At 41.2% G+C, this 23,353-nt stretch overlaps 1 protein-coding gene and 1 long non-coding RNA gene across 7 annotated transcripts in view; one reads left to right on the top strand and one right to left on the bottom strand.

Annotated features, from left to right (window-relative positions):
* ILDR2 (immunoglobulin like domain containing receptor 2) overlaps window positions 1–23,353 on the bottom strand; it is a 446,131-nt gene that overhangs the window by 64,904 nt on the left and 357,874 nt on the right. The gene's annotated exons all lie outside the window — the stretch shown is intronic.
* Window positions 4,669–9,421, top strand: LOC141129369 (uncharacterized). The gene is made up of 2 exons (XR_012241815.1): window positions 4,669–5,141; window positions 8,514–9,421. It is a non-coding gene; the product is annotated as an uncharacterized lncRNA (long non-coding RNA).

Raw genomic sequence — 23,353 nt, 5'->3', positions numbered from 1 at the left:
TGTTGGTTGGAACCGAAGACAATCACATGCACAGATGTTTTTTTCTTTTTGTTCAGCCCACAGGAAATACCAAGGACATATACTTTCTGCCCGGGTCAGGTATTTCCGACGAATGCAGCCACCACATCTAAGGACTGGTAAGCTGCATTATATGACATTTTTGTTTTTAGGTTTAGTTATTCATGAGGGCCAAAGCACACATTTCTGTTGCAGTATTTTGGGGTAATGCATGTATTAACCACTTCAGCCCCGGAAGATTTTCCCCCTTAATGACAATGCCATTTTTTGGGAAACAGCACTGCGTCGCCCTAACTGACAACTGCGCAGTCGTGCGACGTTGTACCCAAAACAAAAGGTATGTCCTTTTTTCCCCCCACAAATAGAGTTTCCTTTTGGTGGTATTTAATCACCTCTACGGTTTTTATTTTTTGCGCTTTAAACAAAAAAAGAGCGACAACTTTGAAAAAAAAACACAATATTTGTACTTTTTGCTATAATAAATATCCAACAAAAAAAAGTAAAAAATCAAATTTCTACATCAGTTTAGGCCGCAATAAGCGTATATTGATTATTTTGCGCAAAAGTTATAGTGTCTACAAAATAGGGGATAGATTTATGGCATTTTTATTATTTTTTTTCTTTACTGGTAATGGCGGCGAGCTGCGATTTTTATCGGGACTGTGACATTGCGGCGAACAAATCTGACACTTTTTGCGACCATTCACATTTATACAGCGATCAGAGCTATAAATGGCCACTGATTACTGTATACTGTACTGTCACTGGCAGGGAAGGGGTTAAATGTGTTCCCTACGTGTGTTCTAACTGTGGGGGGAATGTGGCCGATTAGAGGAGGAGAGAGATCGTTGTTCCTACTTGGTAGGAACACACGATCTGTCTCCTCTCCCCTGACAGAACCGGGATTTGTGTGTTTACACACACAGATCCCGGTTCTCGCTCTGTCACGAGCGATCGTGGGTGCCCGGTGGGCACACGCATCGACTCTGGGGACACGCTGCAGTCACGCGTGCGCACGCCTGTTATAGCGTCTTAAAGAGCCGATGTACAACTATGATGGCTAGCGCAGGGGAGCCAGCCTGCCGCGGTATAACTGCGGCGGCTGGTCCAAAAGCGGTTAAGTGGGTTAGTGTGTTGCAGTACCACTGATTTTGGGATGCCAAAGATTTGCCTTTATCCAGCCCTTGAGGCACTTTTCCTTCCACTGATAAAATGCACTATTCTGACCACTGACACCAATGATGGGGTACTAATTCTTCCACTGACACCAATAATGGCACACTATTCCTCCCACTGACACCAATGATGGGGCACTATTCCTTCCAATGACACCAATGATTGGCCACTATTCCTCCCAATGACACCAATGATGGGGCACTATTCTTCCCACTGATACAAATGATGGGGCACTATTCCTCCCACTGATACCAATTATCGGGCATTATTCCTCCCGCTGACACCAATGATGGGGCACTATTCCGACCAGTGACACCAATGATGGGGCACTATTCCGACCAGTGACACCAATAATGGGGCACTATTCCGACCAGTGACACCAATGATGGGGCATTATTCCGACCAGTGACACCAATGATGGGGCACTATTCCTCCCACTGACTATACCTCCCACTATTCCTCCCACTGACTATTCCTCCCACTAACACTAATGATGGGATACTATTCCTCCCACTGACACCAATGATGGGGCACTATTCCTCAAACTGACACCAATGATGGGGCACTATTCCTCCCACTGACACCAATGATGGGGCACTAGTTTGGAGGGTAGTAAGTTTGGAGGGCAGTAAACTGGGCCTTTATTTGAAAACTTAGAGACCCCTGCACTAAGACAAAGCAGTTCTCCCAAACCCCCCCCCCCCAAAAAAAACTCCTTATTGTATCTGCTGATTGGCTGTTTCTCTTGTGTTCAGCAGCAATGCGGATACGGGAGGCCGATACTTGGCACTACTGACAGCAGCCCTTCCTGACACTAATGTCCGTATTCCTTCCGCAAAAGCAGATGGTTGTGACTAATTATACTGATTGTAAAGTAGGGCAGGAGAAGATTTGTGTAACATGAATGAACCTGAATATCTCTATATAGTTGTTGAGGTAATAACAGCTTTCACAATTACACAGCACACCCGCCACTGTATTAATGAATGTCTGCCGCTTGTAAGAGAGCTCTGCCATGTTTAACCCATAGGCGCACAAAGTTTTACAACTGCCGGTGCGCAGTAATGAGGCCGCACTTCCTGCCAAGTCAAACACATCTAATGAAGAACTCCGACAAGCACTATGTGACCTGACTGCATAACATAACCCCAGTGTCACTTCACAAAATGTGCTTCCTCCGAAGCCTCCGATTGTCACATTGTGTGACAGGATAAAAGAAGAATTGAAGGACCCATTCAGATTCTGGCCTCCTGGATATAAGCTGGAATTGCACCAAGACTTACAAAAAACCGGACATGCACTATTTTTGGCAATGCAGCAGGGCCTAGATTGGGGTTAAGGCTAAACTCCAGGAATTCAGCCAATTTTTAAAATGTAGAGGCATACTATGAGTTAAGTCCAACGAGGCGCATGCCACCAAGGACTTATCTCTTTGGTTTGGGTCCAAATCTACTGGAGGTAGCCTACCAGGAAATTGTTACTGTACTGTGCCTACTATAAGCAGCCGAGGCCCACACACATATACACTATATTGTGAAAAGTATTGGGATGCCTGCCTTTACATGCACATGAACTTTAATGGCATCCCAGTCTTAGTCCGTAGGGTTCAATATTGAGTTGGCCCACCCTTTGTCGCTATAACAGCTTCAACTCTTCTGGGAAGGCCGTCCACAAGGTTTAGGAGTGTGTCTATGGGAATGTTTGACCATTCTTCCAGGAGCGCATTTGTAAGGTCAGGCACTGATGTTGGACGAGAAGGCCTGGCTCCCAGTCTCCACTCTAATTCATCCCAAAGGTGTTCTATCTGGTTGAGATCGGGACTCTGTGCAGGTCAGTCAAGTTCCTCCACCCCAAACTCGCTGATCCATGTCTTTATGGACCTTGCTTTGTGCACTGGTCCAAATTATTTGGTGGAGGGGGGGTTATGGTGTGGGGTTGTTTTTCAGGGGTTGGGCTTGGCCCCTTAGTTCCAGTGAAGGGAACTCCTAAAGCATCAGCATACCAAGAAATTTGGACAATTTCATGCTCCCAACTTTGTAGGAACAGTTTGGGGATGGCCCATTCTTTCTAACATGACTGAGCACCAGTGCACAAAGCAAGGTCCATAAAGACATGGATGAGCGAGTTTGAGGTGGAGGAACTTCACTGGCCTGCACAGGATGAATAAAGCCGCGTACACACGAGCGGAATGATCGACAGAGAAAGTCTGACGGAAGCTTTTCATCGTATATTCCGATTATGTTTATGCCTCATCGGACTTCTTTTTTCGAAAATTCTGATGGACCTAGAAATGGAACATGTTCTAAATATTTCCGACGGAACCAATTCCTATTGGGAAAACCGATCGTCTGTATGCTGTTCCGACAGACCAAAAACCGCGCATGCTCTGAAGCAAGTAGGAAACAGAAGCTATTGGCTACTGGCTATTGAACTTCCTTTTTTTAGTCCCGTCGTAAGTGTTGTACATCACCGCGTTCTGGGTGGTCGGACTTTGGGTTGACCGTGTGTAGGCAAGACCACTTGAATGGAATTCTGTCGGAGTTCCGTCGGAGAAACCGTCGGAGTTTATTCCGACGGCAAAACCGGTCGTGTGTACGCGGCATTAGAGCGGAGGCTGCAGGCCTTCTCGTCCAATATCAGTGCCTGAATTCACAAATGCACTTCTGGAAGAATGGTCAAACATTCCCATAGACACACTCCTAAACCTTGTGGACAGCCTTCCCAGAAGAGTTGAAGCTGTTATAGCCGCAAAGGGTGGGCCAACGAAATATTGAACCCTATGAACTAAGACTGGGATGCCGCTGCCCGGCCCCCGCGATCGCTGGGGACACACAGTCAACCTGGGATCTTCGTGTGTAAACACACAGTTTCCAGTTCTCTGAGGGGAGAAGAGACTGATCGTCTGTTTTTACAAAGTATGAACAGCGATCTGTCATCTCCCCTAGACAGCCCCCTCCCCCCTTCAGTTAGAACACATATAGGGAACACAATTAACCCCTTGATCGCCCCCTAGTGGTTAACCCCTTCCCTGCCAGTGACATCGGCCTAAACTGAGGAAAAAAAAAGTTTTTTTTATATAATTTTGGGTAATATTTATTATAGCAAAAAGTAAAAAATATTGCGTTTTTTTTCAAAATTGTTGCCCTTTTTTTGTTTATAGCGCAAAAATAAAAACTGCAGAGATGATCAAATACCACTAAAAGAAAGCTCTATTTATGGGCAAAAAAGGACATCAATTTTGTTTGGGTGCCACGCCGCACGACCACGCAACTGTCATTTAAAGCGGCGCAGTGCCGAATCGCAAAAAGTGCTCTGGTCAGGAAGGGGGTAAAATCTTCCGGGGCTGAAGCGGTTAATTTATGCCTAGTCCTTACTGTTAATCTTGTTGCATGCTAAATTGTGTTATTACCACTGTTAATGTTTGCCTAGTTACCAACCATACTGGGTGACAATATATTAGGTTTGCCTTTACTACTGTAATGGAAATTTGTACGTTCTGTATATAATTGTATTGTATTTTGTATGTATTGCACACTGCCCTCACTGTGCACGGCACTAATAATGTTTTCAGTAAATGTTTACATTCTTTCGAGTCCTGATTAGAATTAGCCTGCCTATGTAACGCCCCTTGTTACCATAAATGTACAATTGTAATATTAATGTGATACCTACGTAATCATGTGCATAAAAACCTTCAATTGCGTCATAATAAAGCAGAACAGTAATTTGGAAAGATGCTGAGCGTATCTTTTGTGTCTGTTCCCTACTGCAGTAGTTATTATTAATTTGGAACCACTAATCAATATGAGGATAGGAGTTGCCTATCATCAATTTAACCGAGTCATGCATGGCGAGCTTTGCCTTAGGAGGGGATTCCAGGTGACCCTGAGTATCCGAAACGAGGAGCTTGAGACGATCCGGGAATTTCTGATAATCAGCCGGCTGAGGTAAGCCTTTTGCTTACATTTGAGTTATCAGACTTCCTTGATCGGTAAGGCATTTTCGGGACAAAGGGTACCTATTTTACTCCCCTTAATCGAACTGTATTGATTGGTGGTTATATGTTATGTTGTCACTGTCTACTGTCCATCGGAGTGTTATAAATAAGAAAGGGAAGAATAGTACTGTTCACAGGTATATGTAGTACATCTGCTAGATAAAGTAGTTTAGAGGCAAGAGGGTATAGGCACAAGTAGAGAAGAGAGAAGACTGGCCAGTCATTATGGGCATTGAATTAAGTAAGGGAATGAAGGGTAAGAGACCCTCAAAAATGCCCAGCGCAAGAGGAGCGCTATATATGAACCGAAGGTGTGGTTCCGCCTATACTGAGCCCCTATATTAATGGTTAAAGTGGACAGAGATCCACAATAGGTAATTGGGTTACCAAGGTCCACAGGGACTAAGAATAATGCAGAGTAAACAGCTAGAGAAACAAGTTATCTATGTGAGCAGGATGGATCAAGGGTGACATTAACACTAGACAGAAAGGGACATTTTCATGTTAAGTTGTGGGATGAATTTGGGGTCAGGCACTACTAGTAAAAGTCAGAAACAGAGAAATGAGAGTTAAAACAGAATACTTTATATGTTGTCAGAGAGGGAAGATGGGATGAGCACTGTGGCTCCCCATCTGATCATAGAATCATAGAAGCTAGATATAAAAGTTATTTAAACAAAATAAGGAAAGCAGAATTTAGGCAGGGAAATATTAAAGAGTTAAAAGAAAGTGAGAGAATGATATGCACATGTTGTGTACAAATGGGAAAAATGTATGTGCGAATGCTGGGACCTTTAGTTCTATTGCTTGTGTGTGCCATGTACGCAGATGTGACCCCCTCCTTTGTGCTCTCCTGAAAGAAATGTGGCTGGGATGAGAGGTTAGTGATAAGCTGGAAAGACACCATGCCAATTTCTGTTTTTTAGACAAAACATTTATAACAAAATGTGCCGGGTTAACGAATCTAATGGTAAACAATGTGATCACAATTATTTTGAATCTGTTTTCCAAACACGGTAAAATGAAGGTTACATTTAACCGTGTATTACACAAATTGAATATCCTTTGATAGTGGAAACAGTGCATTTAAAAAAGGGAAATTAAGTAAAATTAAGTAATAATGAGTATTAATTTCTAATATGAGTTTAACAATTATATAGATATATTGAAACTGGTTTAGACAACCTTTGGTTGGAAATGAAATCCAGGTTATTGGGGAAATTTGTAAAAATGGGATTAGTTTAGATTAAGATAACAATTTTGTAATTTTACATTTATTCAATAAGCCCTTATTGAGAGAAAAAAAAGATTAAGATGAGGTTGTTATTTGGAATAAAGCTGCCATAATATTTAACAAAGCCAAGATGGATGGGATACATAAGAAGTTCTTCTACAAAAATGATATTGTAAGGTTTTTGATAATAACTTGATGTGCGGTCCATGAAATATAACAGTCCCATCACATCAAGTCCACACACCCTGTTAGGATAGATGCCACCTGCAGCCAGTTGTTTTATAGTTTTTGATGCTTTCTGGTCCATCATACAGATTATTGATCCTTTTGTTTTTATTTATTTTTATTTTTGAAATCCAAAGCAGAATGTGTGGATTGTGAAATGATGTGCCCCTTTTTCTTGTAAAGTACAGTGGTATAAGCAGAAGAATATTTTGGATTTATGGGCATCTCTCCATGACCGCAGGATATTGTTATCATTTATTATAATATTGCCAGGAAGAAGTTGTCTTTTGAAACATGAAACTGGAGTTCTTACACAAATAGCATGATAGAAAACAAGCCATTGTAATATATTCATGCAAGCTGGACCCAGTAATGAAGGGTTCATCCTGATATATCAGAGCTGTAGCTTTTATGCAAAGGTGCTATTAGACAAAGTTAGATATTGTTTTGGTCAATGGTCCGACATTCTGCGCAGCAAATATACAGATAACTAAATGTTTGTCTAATGAAAGGTTTAAAATATGAGTTTATTTATGTACAAATCTAACAATGAAAAATGTGGACATTTATTCAAAAGAAAGGAAAAACCACATGTGTTAAATTGATGGTGTAGGAATCAGCTGCTGTGAGCCCAGTGCGGGACACACTCCCTGAAGACCCAGATATTACATTTTTTGTAGATTTGAGTATGCAGTTTATCACCCAGAAAGATACTCTGTATTCAAAGTCATTGGATCCTTTTTGCCCAGCTCAAGAAGCAGAGCTCCATGTTTTAGCAAAGCCTGTGAGCTATAAAAAGAGTGTATATTTATATAGATAGTCGAGATATAGAGAGCTTTTGGTTCCATTTGAAGGGCCAGAAGTTTGTTTTTACTTCGGCAGGTAAACCAACCAAGCATGCCAAGTTAATTTGATTGGCTGTTTTCAGCCTTCCAGGTTCTTGCTGAGGTAGCCATATTAACTTTCACACATGGAAGCAGACCAGGTGACTCTAAGGATGCTGCATTTACAGCCCCGGACACTTGATGGGTCTGTGCAACTCACAGATTCCACCCTAGTTCTGGCCCAGTATAGCTGGGATTAATAATTCAACTTTAAGGACCCCAGAACGAGAAGAACAAGTGGTCCACAGGGGGCAACTTCTTATGAAACAGGACTTTGGAAAAAGTGATCATTTATGTCTGCCAGCCACTCTTTTCCCTTCAGCTTGACACATGGACCGTGTCATCAGTCACAAGCAGTTATGGCTGCCTTAGTAAATGAGCATGGGATAGAGCCAGGGTTCTCCACAGTTGTTTTTATAACACACCACTTCTTGTTTTACCTGTTACCAAAGGTGTTACCAAAAGCTGAACATCCCTCCCAGAGATTACAAAAAAGATATATCCAGATGCCCAAGTCAGGATCTTACAAATATGCATTTTGTCTGTATGGACATGTTTTTTGGATGTCCAGTGGCAAATGCTACTGCAAAGGCCACAGTAAAAAGTGTTATCAGAAGTAGTTTGTAAGTACAGAGTGCCAGAAAGTACAGAGAGTAACAGAGGAAATCATTTTTTATAGGAGAGTCCTTACTAGAAGTTTTGCGGTTTTATTTTTACACCCCCTACTGTCTACAATGTAGCGGACAAAGTAGAGTAAGAAACTAGAAAACTTTTGCCTGAATGTTTTCTTATATTTTATGAAGCCCCTAAGGGGGATGTTGGACTCTCTCCCTATGGGATTTGGTTTGGGAGTGTGTTACTCACTTGCTAATATTTTGTCTCAGCAGCTGAAGTCCTCCATTCGGATCTCACAGAGAATGTTGCTGATCTTTTAAGGTTTTTTGACAAACTCATTTATGTGTTTTCTCCCCAATTCCAGATCCTAAAAGTTTGGAAGGATCTAAAACTAAAGCCAGGTGACTTTTGGATTGTTAAGAGACATTTATATATATAAGGAAAAGTTTGGAGACTCAATACTGCATCTATTTCATGTACAGTTTTTGCAAAACTTGAAGGAAAAGTCACCTGGATCCACACCAGACACTGCAAAAATGACTAAATTAAAGAAATCTCTGTGTTTGATTTGTTTCCCTCTTGTGATCACAGTCTAGGGTACTTTTTGATTCAATTACTTTAATTGTAAGGGATATATATATTTGAAAAGTAGTTGAAGTCATATTTAGCCATGTTGAAGTCATATTTGTCTTTCGTATGTCTTCCATTATATGTAGAATTGTCTGTGTTTACATATGCTGATAAGTCAGCATGTCCACAATTCAGCTAGAAGGCCATTCTGGCCACAGGAGTGTACAGCCAGTACTCTGTAAATATGTCTTATCAATCATTTGTTTTTCACAATGAAAAGTCATTTTGTAATGAAAAAGTTGCTCAGCTATTATTTTCTCCACAATGGAGTTTTTTGCCTCTTTGGCCAGGACTACCTCCACCTAAGCGTGTGGAGGTTCCAGGTTAAAGGTGATAGCAGGTATGGTTAGTGATCAAAATATTGATCAAAAGAGGGGAGACTGTAATGGAAATTTGTACGTTCTGTATATAATTGTATTGTATTTTGTATGTATTGCACACTGCCCTCACTGTGCACGGCACTAATAATGTTTTCAGTAAATGTTTACATTCTTTCGAGTCCTGATTAGAATTAGCCTGCCTATGTAACGCCCCTTGTTACCATAAATGTACAATTGTAATATTAATGTGATACCTACGTAATCATGTGCATAAAAACCTTCAATTGCGTCATAATAAAGCAGAACAGTAATTTGGAAAGATGCTGAGCGTATCTTTTGTGTCTGTTCCCTACTGCAGTAGTTATTATTAATTTGGAACCACTAATCAATATGAGGATAGGAGTTGCCTATCATCAATTTAACCGAGTCACTACCTTGTTTGGCGCCTGTTTTCTTTGACAAAGCACTACTATCGGGTACTAAGTATTACTTTCAGTGATTTCCTGTGATATTATATGTTTGTACATTCAACCAGGTGGACCAGAAAGGCTGAGGTTCTTGAAGAGGTTGAGGCAGAGAACAGAGGGCCCCATCCTATCCAGTGGCTCTTACATGGGTAGCACTGCAAATACGTAGAGTTGAATTACACAGGATTAAATGAATGTACTCTGTAGATAAGAATGGACCTTGTGAAATTAGTGCAGAGATGGGTAGCTTGGGGGACAGGATTTCACTAATGGATCCTACTAAATAAGTAAATGAATCAGAGTCACCAAGGGCATTGGTAAGCAGTAGGATAAGAGTGAAGAGATGTCACAGACTAATAAGAGGATGGAATGGAGGAGTACAAAGGAGGAGAGGAGCAGGTTACTAATGAATAACTAACTAATGAATAGGGAGAGTGATAGGTTTTTCTGAAGAGGTATTTTCAGGAACTACTTAAACCACTTTGATGGCCACGCTAACGTTTGTAGTGATTTTGTAGCAAAAACATGTCATATCAGTAGTCCTCATGTTTTCAGTTACATTGGATGTAAACTATAACACAAGGATATTTCGTTTGCTAAAGCAACATGTAGTAACAATTGTCGCTGATCTATGCAGCCTCTTCATGTCTACGTGCACTTCAGCAATGGCTACATGGCATTTTGCAGGATAGATGTGTGTTGTGGTTGTCACTTGTAGTCTCCATGCTCCTGCTCGTTCAGGAGGTATGATTTTAATTAATGAATGCTTTAAAATCAGGATTTTCCATTGAGCTGGTCCAAACAAAAGCATTGACTGTATATGCTGCAATTACGTATATTGAAAATAGAGTTGAAGGTATGGATGAGGAAGGGAGGAAGGAGGAGGTAGACACATTTGCTTGAGGAAACAAGTCAATGTTGCTCCTGAGTCCAATATAGTTTATCGGATGACCAGGTCCAGAAGCCACGCAAGGGCTTATCCTCACCCCAAACTATCAACACGACCAGAGGAGAACAGCCAACAGCATACCATATCGTCCAACACTAGTGTAACTTTATCATTCCAGGACAATCTTCAAAGAAGCCCTGTTTGGAACCTCCTCTTTGACGTGTTTCACACAACACTGGGCCTAATCATAGAATCCTTTCCAGTGTTAGGTGAATCAATGGAGGAGGTCTAAGGTGGGGCTTTTTTGAAGTTTGTCCTTGAATAATAAAGTTTTACAAGCACTGGACTTCATGGTGGTCTGTTTTCTCTGGTGACCTGGTTGAGGAACTGAGGAGTGAAGACACCCGAAAAACAAATGGAGGAGGACTGATAAAGTAAGACGGAAGATGCCTCCTTAATGGAAGCCTCCACCATTAAAGCTTTCTACTGACAAAAGTCCCTAGGTAAAGAGACCCTGTCACCAATCCATTTACTTCAACAACTATCTTCTGAGAAGATAATATGTGCATTTAACTTATTGTCAGGCATGGTATTTAACTGTAACAGCTCATGTAGCTGTCCAAAAGCCTTGAGACTGCTGCTGGCTTCCGCCATTTTGGATGTGATGTCATCAGCCCCAGCAGACTTGAGTGACATTCTATATTATACCTGTTTGTCGGTTACATAAAGGGGTATGCAGGGAGGTGAGGGGTGGAGGAGCTGGTTCAAAATAGACAGCAATTAGACACTTCCAGAAGAGGAGAGTACAATGGGAGGGGCTGTGCAGGGCAAATGATATTCACTTGACTACTCAATTTTTCAAAGGGACAAGTGAATGAAATGAATTTAAGGAAATAAAAAATATGCATCCAAGCATTTAAAGGGCATCTTTCTTTGGATGGCCAGATGGATTGTTAGGTCTTAACACAGGATATGCACTCACTGGACACTTTATTAGGTACATTTTTCTAGTACCGGGTTGGACCCCCTTTCTCCTTCAGAACCGCCTTCATTCTTTGTGGCTTTGAGGTGTTAGAAACATTCCTCAGAGATTTTAGTCCATAGTGACATGAGAGCATCATGCAGTTGCTGAAGATTTGTCATCTGCACATCTATGATGTGAATCTCCTTTTCCATCACATCCCAAAGGTGCTCTATTGGATGAGATGTGGTGAGTGTGGAGGCCATTGGAGTACAGGGACCTCATTGTCCAGTGGTGAGATGATTTGAGCTTTGTGACATGGTGCATTATCCTGCTGGAAGGAGCCATCAGAAGATGGGGACACTGTAGTCATAAAGGGATGCACATGGTCAGCAACAATACTCAGGTAGGCCGTGGTGTTTAAACGATGCTCACTTTGTACTAAGGGTCCCAAAGTGTGCCAAGAAAATATCCCCCCCACCATTAAACCACCACCAACCTGAACCGTTGATACATACAAGGCAGGATGGATCCATGCTTTCATGTTGTTTACACCAAATTCTGACCCTACCATCTGAATGTCATTTGTAAGTTCTGTATATAATTGTATTCTATTTTGTATGTATTGCACACGGCACTAATAATGTTTTTAGTACATTAGATTTAGCCTACCTATGTTACGCCCCTTGTTACCATAAAAGTACAATTGTAATATTAATGCGATACCTAAGTAATCATGTGTATAAAAACATTCCTTTGCATCAAAATAAAACAGAACAGTTTTTTTTTTTTTTTAAGATGCTGAGTGTATCTTTTGTGTCTGTTCCCTACTGCAGTAGTTATTATTAATTTGGAACCACTAAACAATATAAGGATAGGAGTTGCCCAACTATAAAATATCCAGAACACCCCCACACCATTACACTACCACCACCAGTATGAACCGGTGATACAAGGCGGGATGGATCCATGCTTTCATGTTTACACCAAATTCTGACCCCACCATCTGAATGTTGCAGCTAAAATCAAGACTCAACAGACCAGGCAATGTTTTTCAAATCTTCCATTGTCCAATTTTGGTAAACCTGTGCGAATTGTGGCCTCAGTTTCCTGTTCTTGGCTGACAGGAGTGGTATCCGGTTTGGTCTTCTGCTGCTGTAGCCCATCTGCTTCACGGTTCCATTTGTAGTCCATTCAGAGATGGTATTCTGCACACCTTGGTTGTAACGAGTGGTTATTTGAGCTACTGTTGCCTTTCTATAATCTTGAACCAGTCTGCCCATTCTCCTCTGACTTCTGACATCAACAAGGCATTTTTGTCCACACAACTGCCGCTCACTGGATATTTTCTCTTTTTCAGACCATTCTCTGTAAAGCCGAGAGATGGTTGTGCATGAAAATCCCAGTAGATCAGCAGTTTTTCAAATACTCAGACCAGCCCGTCTGGCCCCAACAACCATGCCACGTTCAAAGTCACTTAAATCCTCTTCCTTCCCCATTCTGATGCTCGGTTTGAACTTCAGAAAGTTGGCTTCACCACATCTAGATGCCTAAATGCATTGAGTTGCTGCCATGTGATTGGTTGATTAGCAATTTGTGTTACCAAGCAATTGAACAGGTGTAACTAATAACATAGCCGATGAGTGTATCTCAGGGTCAGTTCACACTACAACGGCTTGGGATCTGACTTGTCAGCCCTCAAGTCGCCCCAAGTCGCTTGACATTGGGAATTGCATTATAGTCAATGAGAGCCGTCTTAATGTACACTACTGAAGTCGCTCCGACTTCAGAAAAGGTTCCTGTACTACTTCAAGACGACTTCTAGGCGACCTGTACCCATAGAATTCAATGGAAGTCGCCTCCAAGTTGGATCTCCATCTATATTGAAGCGACTTTACGGGAAAAGAAATTTGTTTACCCAGGCAAACCCCTCCCTCCCAGAGAGCTGATTATTCTGTGATTGGCCACAGCCAAAGTCGCCTGTCCTGAAGTCGCGTTGTAAGTTGCTTATAGTCGCGCTGAACTTGTGTTGAAGTCATCTTGCAAAGTCGCGCTGAAGTCGCGTTGCCCCTGTGTGAATCGGCACTTAGTACTACATTTACTTTTTCTCCCTATTGATATTGTTTATTTTTTACTATTGCAACTAGCATCATTTGAAAAATCAGAAAACATAACTCTTTAATCCCTGTTTGCGCATATTTGCATTAGGGCCACTTCAAGTATGTGAAACAATCTATGCAGACTACAACTGGGGTCCTAGTCCAAAATAGTCTGGGCAACATAAAAAAAAAATAAAAAATTTCACCTATACATACACATTTTCCATATTTTGATGCAAGTACAGAAAATAATGATTTGTCGGAAATTTCACAGAGCTTCGAACTTTCTGTGGCTGTTGCCTATGCTGCACTAAAAAGTGTCAAGCAGTGTTATCTGTCCTGCCCAGTTGAAAAAGGATGACTGTTATCCTATGTCTATGAGAACCACAAGCCTGATAGTATAAAAGTCTGCCATGTCAGACGGGTCTTCTGGAGAGCATCCATACCCCATATCAACCAACTGCTTTAATGAATATTTTATATCTGAGCAAGAAAGAAGAAGTAGGCCATAATGAAATTTAAAAATCCATAGTATTCATTATTAAATGTATATGAATCCATCATATGCATTATTGAAACTGTATTTCTTTGCCAGAAGTGACAGAATTAATCTGGACTGCGACATTTAAGGAAAGGATGAAGAAAAAAAAAGGATCATTCTAAGCTTTTATTAATCAGTAGTATATACGTTATCCAGGCAAGGGCAGTCGGCAAACAGTAGTACATCCGTTATCCAGGAAAGGGTCAGTAAACAGGACCAGTAAGAGGCAAAGTAGGTACAGGAGCCAGAAAACCTAACGTTATCACTAGTCCAGAGTGCTGGGCTTGTGATGTTCAAATAGGATGACATAGTCCCAATGGAAAATTGGGGCACAGGAGGTGGCAAAGGCAGCAGGTCGGCCAGAGAGAGCAGAAGGTGTTGCAGACAGAGCAGTGCCCATTGTCTGGCATCCACCAGTCCTCAGGCCAGGAAAAGAGAGTGGCTGAGCGACGACTGCATCAGGAGGAAGTGGCTGTGGGGAGCATGAGAATCGGAGCATGTCATGCACTCTCTAACATTATCCTGCTCACTTTTCCCCCCAAGGAGTGGCCTCCAGGACCAAAGGAGCAAGCATTTTAGGATGAAAGTGATGGAAACGTCCTACCAGACGACTAGCATAAATAGTGGAAGTCGGCACCCAACAATGTTCCTTGGGGTTGAAACCATCCGATTGAATGAAGTATTGGAGTGAATTCTGACACTTATAAGTTAGTCTAAGATGGCATCTCTTTCAAACTTCTCCTGCCCATTACCAGCAACTGGAGGTTTAGGGGAGAGAGTGGTATCTGAGTTGACAGGTTTCAGCCAAGAAATATGAAAGAAGTTGGGCATCCACATGGACGGAGGGAGTTTAAGACTGAAACAAGTAGGGTTGCCAGAAAAAAATGGTTTACAAGCTTGCTGACCTCTGGAAAAGCAGAACTGTCAAAAGAAAAGGAACAGTACTTGGAGTGTAGGCCACACAAAAGAAGGGTAAAAACTCAAAGAAAGGAGGGCTGCATTCAATTGTTATAGGAAAACTCTTCCCACAGGAGGACCACTCAGTTTGCCGTCAGAGATGAAACAGTGAATTAAGTCTTCTAGGGACTAATTAATGCCTCTGTTTGCCTTACAGATTGGGGTGGTAGGCAGAAGAGACAGATAGGTCAATTCCTAAGAACAGAAGGCCATCCAAAAATGGGAAATTAACTGAGATCTGACATCTGAAAGAATGTACATCAGAATGCCATAAAGCTTAACGATTTCTTGTATGAAAAGAGCGGAGAGTGGTTTGGCCAAAAACAACTTGGGGGGGTGGGCGCAATTCAACTATAACATCCATTGGGAGATGAGTCCAATGACGTTCTGGATCAGGCACGGATAACAGCAGGCCAGAAGGATTAGTATGGGAAGATTTTGATCATGCATAAATCCTGTAGACCCAAGCAGAACAGGAAAGAAGGGAGATGGTCTCACGAGTGCCAGGGTGGCCAGCAGGCTTGGCATTGTGTGATTGTTGAAGCGCTCGGAACCAGAGCTGATGTGAAACAAACAACTAGGTGTCTGGGGCACTGTTAGGAGTACATTTGGGAGCTGCTTGGAGCTGAGAAAAAAAGTGAGGCAAGAGGGTGGCAATGTTCTAGGGAAAAGTCAGGCGGAAAGGATGAATGTTTGCCAAACTGTTTTGGTACTAAGGGATATTATTTCTGTTTGATTTTATTGGTTTTACTCTGCATATTCTGCAGGTCTCCCCTCTGAGTGCAGGGTTTTTTTTTTTGTCTACTTTTGAACAGCATTGTAGCTTGTTCTCTTGCAAAATTGCTAAATAAAGAATTGAAAAAAAAGACAGGCGGAAGAAGACCGGGTCTCAAAGGTTCCAAAAGGAACATCAGCCTTAATATCATTAAAGCCTGGAAAATAGGTTATGTTGCAATGAAACCTAGAGAAAAAGAGGGACCTTTCGGTCTGTCGGGAATTCAGGTGCTTGGCCAGCTTAATATACTCAAGATTTTTGTGATCCATGTAGATGGAAATTTAATATTGGGTTCCCTACTCTTCCAAGGCCCATTTTACAGCCAGAAGCTCTCAGTTGCCAATATCGTAAATTCGCTCAGAGAGATAGAACTTGTGAGAATAGAACGTACAGGGATGCATGTTTGAAGTTCCAGTGCCCCAATCTCAGAAGCATGGACCTCCAACAGGTAATGTGAGGCAGGGTCCTGATGCCTTAAAACAGGAGCCGAAGAATTACTGCCTTTCTTAGTAAGGTCAGTATTTGGCACTACCAGGGCGGAGAACCCTTAGATAAATTTTCTAACGATATTGCAAATCCTAAATATTGTTGAATGGCACAAAGATCCATAGCAGAGGCCACTGCAAAAAAGGTCAGAACTTGGCGGGCTCCATAGCAGCATGAAAAATACATTTCAGTTGGATGAAGAAGGAATGTTCTCGAAACCTGGCCAAGATTAATTTGACATGATGCTGATGATCTGTCTATGACTGGGAATAAAACAGAATGTCATCCAGATAGATGGCAAGAGACATACTCAGGTAGTTCCAGAGAATATTAATAACAAATTCCTGGAGGACAGCTGTCTTCCACTCCATCCCTATTATGGATCCAAACTAAAATGAAAGCCCCCTTGAAATCAAGCTTAAAGAAAAGTCAGGCTCCTTGGAAGCAGCTGAACAACTCCGTAATCAAAGAAAGTAGGTATTGGTTGGGAATGACAATCTGATTCAGGTTTCTATAGCTGATATATGGGCTGTGGGTGCCATCAGGGGAAGATAAGAGATGAACAAACTCCTTTTCCAGGTTTTCATCAATGTAGACCTTCATGGCCTGGCTTTCAGGTTCAAAGATGGCGGTGAGGCACTAGGGAGTGTATCAATCAGGCAGTCACAAGCTCGATACGGTGGTAGCTCAGAGGCAGATCTGGCACTGAAGGCACCAGAGTATTTCTGGTAGGAGTCAGGAAGAGATTTAGTGGCCCAGAAGACTAGAACAACTTGCTGACGTAGACAGCGCTCAGTGTCCCAAATCACATTCTTCTGAGTGGCCCAAAAGATACTCAGGCTGCATGTACCAGCCCAGGGCCAGGGAGCATTTGTGGGTTTTTCTTTGCATCCTGAACAATTTTCCTGGCAGTTGTGGCTGAACTCTTAGTTGGTCTACCTGACCGTGGTTTGGTTTCAACAGAACCCCTCATTTTCCACTTCTTGAGTAGAGTTTCAACACTGCTGATTGGCATTCCCAATTCCTTAGATATCTTTTTATATCCATTTCCTGCTTTATACAGTTCAACTACCTTTCCCCACAGATCCTTTGACAATTCTTTTGCTTTCCCATAACTCAGAATCCAGAAACGTCAGTGCAACACTGGATGAGAGATGCAAGGGTCTGTCAGGAGTCCAGAAACGCGTTGACCTTTTATACACACACACACTAATTACAACCAAACAGATCACAGGTGAGGATGGTTACCTTTAATAGCCATTCAAACCCCTTTGTGTCAACTTGTGTGCATGTTATCAGGCCAAAATCACCAGGGTATGTAAACTTTTGATCAGGGTCATTTTGGTAGTTTCTGTTGCCCTTATGATTTAAAAAGAGTAAACACAGTTGATTGATAATAAATGGCTTCAGCCAAACACTAACCATGAGTGAAAGAAAAAAATTTGTGTTATCATTCATATTCTCTGAAAAATGGCCAAGAAATCATAAGTTCTGCCAGGGTATGTAAACTTATGAGCACAACTGTATATGTCCAGATTCAGCGTAATTGCTTTTCTGATTTATGTAGGTGATTGAGTATGCAGTATTTCTAAAGTCTCGTGAAGAAGCCAATGATTGGCGAAACATGTTGAGCTGAAGCTACTGCATCTGAAGTGTAGCCGCATGGATTCTCTATGATGGTTTTGTATGAATTTGCTATTTTTAAAATGTTTATAAAAAATTTGGATGTTTTTATAATAATTGTGTTGGCACCTTTAAAATCCCGTCTCTTTCTCAAGAAAAAGTATATATATATTTGTTGTTGTCCTAGTTCTAAAAGTATTACAAAACAGGCCCAGGGCTTATTTTGGTCTACTGATTTCGAACATCTTATTACCAGACAAAGTTGACCTGACAGCAAGGAGAACAGGGCTAGACGCAGAGAAAAGTATGTTATTCACAAAAAGCTTTTCTGCTGTTATTGGCTGTCACAGAAATCACATGACTGGGAACTATGCTGATTGGCTCCTGGCAAGTGCTATGGTGCCCCAGCTGTCTAGTCACCCCATGATGACAAGCAGCATGTTTGTACTTGGAAGAAAATACAACAGAACAACAGTGAGTTATATAAACGTCCTCTCATGAATAATAATCAGTGTGATGTGGACAGTAAGATCCAATTCACATGGACATCCTGCATTTGTTTTATTTAAAGAAGCTGTAAACCTCAGACATGAAATCTGAACAAAGCATATTCCTCTATAGTGTGTACTTGTCTCAATCCGGGGCACTAAGTGTCATTTCTGTCTGCTGCCTCCTTCCTCTGCTATCTGCATGATATTTGCACTTTTGGCAAGTTTTTCTGACACCAAGAGATAAAAAGGTGTCAGGGCTGGGCTCAGCTCTTCCTTCTCAAAGCTGGTCGCTCAGCTGTCGGCTAATTGCCAGCTCCTATCTCTCTCCACAGTGACTCACCTGTTGATGATATCCTGCTCGTCAGTCCTGCCTACTTAACCTGTCCAGCTAAGATGATCTCTGCCTTCACCTTGGTCACATTTCTAGAGACGCTCTCCTGTGTTCCTGTTAAAGACTTGCTTGGCTGACATTCCTTCTGGCTCCAGATCCTGCTTGCTGTTCTACTACGCTCATCTCTGGCTCTCTGACGTTTTGGTTTGTCTGACTATCCGTTCCGGTTCCTGAACTCTGGCTATGTTTTGACTACGTTTACTCTGTATACCTTTTTTTATTATTATTAATAAACAAGTGTGATTTAACTGTACTTCTGTCTCAGTCTGATTCATGGTTTCTGACAAAAGGTAACGGGGGAAGCTCCAGCACATAGCCTGCGATTGACAGCCTCAGCCCTGTTCCTGTGTGTGGGCGTGTCCCTTCCCTCCAATCAGCTTTTAGACCTCTCCTCACTGAGCTATGCGGTGTGTAATTTCAGTTCTCCGCCCCCTTTTTTTCTGACAGCTCAGACAAGCTGCTCCTTAAAAATGCGCAGGGCTAACAAAATCTGGGATCGCTGGTTGCAAACCATAGACACCAGTTCCTACTGACTTAAAGAACTAGACCCATATATTGAGACCTGTACAGTTGTATGTCAATGTTCATGTCACATACCCCTACTAGGACGGAGAGGGAAAGTCCCTGTTATTATTTGGGGATGTATCTACAATACTTGTAGTGCAATTGTGCAGGCCTTTGTTGTTGTCATTATTTTACACTTTTCTTTGCATTTCTAAATGTTACCAGGGTTTTTTTTTTTTCGTTTCTTTCAGTTGTATGTAACCATCTATACTACAATGTACTTTGTATTATCCAGGATATATTTGGCTGTAATCGATTGCTTGTTATCAATAAACTTTTTGTTTATTAAAAAAAAAACGCGCAGGGCTGACATTCATTCTTAATGGCACACGCACACATCTAAAAACGCAGCGCATTTGCGGTAGGGTTGCACCAATACCATTTTTTTTTTTTTATCGGCGAGTACCCATACCTTTGGGCAAGTACTCATCGATACTTTGCAGTACGATTTGCGTCAATCCTAAAGAAAATTGGCGCAAATCGAACTGCAAAGAATCGCATGCGTTTTGAAGAGGAATGTGGTGCGATTCTAGTCTGAATGGCATTTCCCCCACTGATCTTGTGTGTATAGAAAGGGAAAAGTGCCATGTAGAAGGCAGTTTAGAACTGACAGTACATATCTGGCCAAATGCAAAATCTGCATAGTGTCCCGGTCCCGCGAATGATAGCAAATCACGCTCGCTGGAGGTGCTCACAGGGCCCTGTATGTATAGGGGCAGATCCCTGTGGGTATAGGGGGCGGAAGTGATGTCAGCTAGGGGGGCGGACGGCCTCTACATCTCCTCCGGCCCTGTGAGCACCTCCAGCGGCTGTGATTTGCTATCATCGGCGGGACCGGGACACTATGCAGATTTTGCATTTGGCCAGATATGAATTGTGAGTTCTGACATTTTTAATAAACTTGTGTGGATAGCCATGCTAACTTCAAATTTTTCACAGTAATTGATTTATATTGGAGTTGGCGAGGCTATCCACACACTTACATTAATGAGTACACCCCCCACATTGTGGAGTCACCATAGCTGCAGCTGACAACACAGACACACATTATATATTATACATTTTTTAAAATTTTGCGGTGGTGACAGGATGTGGTTTGGATTGGTGAAGGCAGCTCACAGCCTTTTGAGAATGGAGTGGAGTGTGGAGTTCCCCTTGAAAAGCAAAAGTTAGCCCAAGGAAATCAAAGAGATTAGAGGGGGGAGACAAGAGCATTGGAGAATGGAGTGGAGTGTGGAGTTCCCCTTTAAATTTTTTTGAATAAACTGCCCAGTAGATGGCGCTTTTCCCCTTCTATACGCACACACACACACACAGGAGCAGTGGGAGAAATTGCATGCGATTCAGATAGGAATCGCATCACATTCCTATTCAAATTGAATGTGACTCTTTGCACCTGGCAGTGATTTTAACCCTTCCATATTTGATCAAAATAAAAATTGGCTAGAGATACATTGGGGGTGAATTACTAAAACTGGATAGTTCATGAGCGCGGGATCTGGGGGGGGGGGGGTGGAGGCTATTCATTCTCTGTTCACGAGCCTCGTGGGATTAGGGACCTTCTCTCCCTGCTTTGACCGGCCATCAGCTTACCAGCTGCATATTTCAATTGAGGCTTAGTTAAAGTGGTTGTAAACCCTTACATACCACTTTTACCTACAGGTAAGCCTATAATAAGGCTTACCTGTAGGTACTGGAAATATCTCCTAAACCTGCACGGTTTAGCAGATATTTGCCATTTACGCTTGCCCCGAAGTCATTGGCGCATGCGCACTGAAGAAAGGGCACGATCGTGCCGTTACTACAGGGCCCATGCCGCGACCGCTGACTCCAGCCCGCATAAGTGACGTCACGCGACTCCGGCCAGTCACAGAGCCAGTCACAGAGCCGGAGTCCACGGCCCCGGAAGGAAGAGGGGCGAAGATGGACACTGCCACCAGTGGAGACTTCGCGGGCTTCGTTTATAGGTAAGTGGCACATAATGGGCTAGTATTCATCGCATACACATTGTGCTTTTACTTTACAGGGAACAAAAGACGAAGTAAAACCCATCAGGGTTTACTTCCTCTTTAAGTGGCTCTGATCAACTCTTATTACTATCTTACTTAATAAAATCTTCCAGAGTATTGTTTTCTGCTTCATCTAAGACAACCGCCCATTCCTTGCACGTCCCCCTTGGGGGTGCCCTGACCCCTATCAGGCTTGGGTCCCGGATATTAGACATGTGCAGTTCGTTTAGTTCCAAATTCATTTTTTTTTAAATTTGACAAATTTGTCAATTTTGAAATTTCCAAATTTTCGGATTTCCGAATTTGCAATTTTCCGAACATTCGAATTTCGGAAATTGGAAATTAGGAAATTCGAAATTTCATAAATTTAAAAATTCTAAAATTTGGAAATTTGAATATCCAAGAATAAGAATGAAAATCTGAGAATTAGAAAACCCGAAAATCTGAAATAATAACTAACTAATAATAAATATTAAATTATATGTATTTGAATTCCTTTCAAATTTGGCTTTTAGTGAACGTAACGAGTACGAATTTATCGGAAATTACGAATTATCTGAAATAACGAATGCCGTATCTAAACAAATGGAACGTAACGATCTAATAATAATAAATAACAATAATAATAATAAAACCTTTTTATTATTATTATTTATTGTAAGCTCTTCTGAGCAGGGCCCTCTTAATCCTATTGTATTGTATTGTATTATAAGTGTATTGTCTCCCTTTTATATTGTAAAGCGCTGCGTAAACTGTTGGCGCTATATAAATCCTGAATAATAATAATAATAATAATTTATTATTAATTTGTTCCATTCCATTTGTTTAGATGTGGCATTTGTTATTTCGGATAATTCAGAACTTCAGATAAATTTGTATTCATATGTTCACAAACAGCCAAATTTGTAAGGAAATTCCAATACCTATAATTTAATAGTTAGTTATTATTTCAAATTTTACTGATTGTCTTTCTTTTTTTCAGATTTTCGAATTTCCAAAATTCGGAAATGTGAAAATCCGAATTTTCACATTTCTGAATTTTCGAAAAAAGCAAAAAAAAAAAAAACGAATGAAACAAAAACGTACAAATTTTTTGTCACTGCACATGTCTACCGATTATTCTCCTGATGAAGCGGTTAAATGCAGCGAAACTTGGTGAGGACAAAAAAAATTGTACGTTTTCGTTTCATTCTTTCTTTGCTTTTTTAGAAAATTCGGAAATGTGAAAATTCGGATTTTCAAATTTCCGAATTTCGGAAATGTGAAAATCTGAATTTTCACATTTCCGAATTTTCTAAAAAAGCAAAAAAAACAGAACGAAACGAAAACGTACAATTTTTTTGTCACTGCACATGTCTACCGGATATTCTCCTGATGAAGCAGTTAAATGCAGCGAAACTTGGTGTAGACAAAAAAAATTGTACGTTTTCGTTTCATTCATTTTTTTGCTTTTTTCGAAAATGTGAAAATTCGGATTTTCAAATTTCCGAATTTTCCAATTTCGGAAATGTGAAAATCTGAATTTTCGCATTTCCGAATTTTCGAAAAAAGCAAAGAAAACGAACGAAACGAAAACAAAACAAATTTTTTGTCAGTGCACATGTCTACCGGATATTCTCCTGATGAAGCAGTTAAATGCAGCGAAACTTGTTGAGGATAACTATATCCGTGAAGATCCATCATATCCTGATCTTCCTCATTAGGGGACATGAATTCTGGTGATATACATGGATGGTTTATGTATACCTTTTATGATATGTACCACTAAATACTTGGATATCCTGTTTTTATAGTCTTTTGTATTAATAACATTTTTATTTTTTATCACACCTTGAGTTTATGTTGTTTACGAGATAGTCCTGCATACAACTCTTTTATGGGTGAACAAGTGGGGACCGGTCCTTTTTCCCTAAAACTGGAGCGTGCAAAATCTGTTGCAGCTGTGCATGGTAGCCAATCAGCTTTTAACTTCAGCTTGTTTAAATAAGCTTTGACAATAAA

Source organism: Aquarana catesbeiana, linkage group LG02, assembly GCF_042186555.1.
Source record: "Aquarana catesbeiana isolate 2022-GZ linkage group LG02, ASM4218655v1, whole genome shotgun sequence".
Lineage (NCBI taxonomy): Eukaryota > Metazoa > Chordata > Amphibia > Anura > Ranidae > Aquarana > Aquarana catesbeiana.
Note: the sequence above shows the minus strand (reverse complement) of the source record. Positions and strands in the feature narration are given on the sequence as shown.